Here is a 1179-nt window from a genome sequence, read left to right on the forward strand (position 1 = left end):
TTTTAATTTTTTTGCACCGCGTGCAAAACAAAACGCACGAGCGCGACGTATGTTTAGCACGTTTTATTATTTTGCACGTTTACGGTAAGTTTTAGCTCGCTGCTCATTATTCACGCGTCTAGCGGCGGCAAGCGTGTTCTGAAAGGGGTCGAAACCATGGTAAATAGGCACTGGTGCAGTTGAACCGTGGTAAAACTCGTCTCCGTAGTTGAGCGGGAGCGGCCAAAGGAATGTGCAATCGTGTGTGTAGTGGAGCTGGGAGGGGCAAGCATAAGGGACGAAGACGGGGGTAACACGTCGGATGCGATCATACCAGCACTAAAGCACCGGATCCCATCAGAACTCCGAAGTTAAGCGTGCTTGGGCGAGAGTAGTACTAGGATGGGTGACCTCCTGGGAAGTCCTCGTGTTGCATTCCCTTTTTAATTTTTTTGCACCGTGTGCAAAACAAAACACACGAGCGCGACGTATGTTTAGCACGTTTTATTATTTTGCACGTTTACGGTAAGTTTTAGCTCGCTGCTCATTATTCACGCGTCTAGCGGCGGCAAGCGTGTTCTGAAAGGGGTCGAAACCATGGTAAATAGGCACTGGTGCAGTTGAACCGTGGTAAAACTCGTCTCCGTAGTTGAGCGGGAGCGGCCAAAGGAATGTGCAATCGTGTGTGTAGTGGAGCTGGGAGGGGCAAGCATAAGGGACGAAGACGGGGGTAACATGTCGGATGCTATCATACCAGCACTAAAGCACCGGATCCCATCAGAACTCCGAAGTTAAGCGTGCTTGGGCGAGAGTAGTACTAGGATGGGTGACCTCCTGGGAAGTCCTCGTGTTGCATTCCCTTTTTAATTTTTTTGCACCGCGTGCAAAACAAAACGCACGAGCGCGACGTATGTTTAGCACGTTTTATTATTTTGCACGTTTACGGTAAGTTTTAGCTCGCTGCTCATTATTCACGCGTCTAGCGGCGGCAAGCGTGTTCTGAAAGGGGTCGAAACCATGGTAAATAGGCACTGGTGCAGTTGAACCGTGGTAAAACTCGTCTCCGTAGTTGAGCGGGAGCGGCCAAAGGAATGTGCAATCGTGTGTGTAGTGGAGCTGGGAGGGGCAAGCATAAGGGACGAAGACGGGGGTAACACGTCGGATGCGATCATACCAGCACTAAAGCACCGGATCCCATCA

The 1179-nt window shown here is 50.4% G+C and overlaps 2 non-coding genes across 2 annotated transcripts; both read left to right on the plus strand.

Annotated features, from left to right (window-relative positions):
- The first annotated feature begins 299 nt into the window (after positions 1-299).
- Positions 300-418, plus strand: LOC123178571 (5S ribosomal RNA). Its single transcript, XR_006489683.1, has one exon. It is a non-coding gene; the product is annotated as a 5S ribosomal RNA (ribosomal RNA).
- Positions 419-719: 301 nt separating this feature from the next.
- Positions 720-838, plus strand: LOC123178572 (5S ribosomal RNA). The gene has a single exon (XR_006489684.1). It is a non-coding gene; the product is annotated as a 5S ribosomal RNA (ribosomal RNA).
- The last annotated feature ends 341 nt before the right edge of the window (positions 839-1179 follow it).

Source organism: Triticum aestivum, unplaced genomic scaffold, assembly GCF_018294505.1.
Source record: "Triticum aestivum cultivar Chinese Spring unplaced genomic scaffold, IWGSC CS RefSeq v2.1 scaffold130184, whole genome shotgun sequence".
Taxonomy (NCBI): domain Eukaryota; kingdom Viridiplantae; phylum Streptophyta; class Magnoliopsida; order Poales; family Poaceae; genus Triticum; species Triticum aestivum.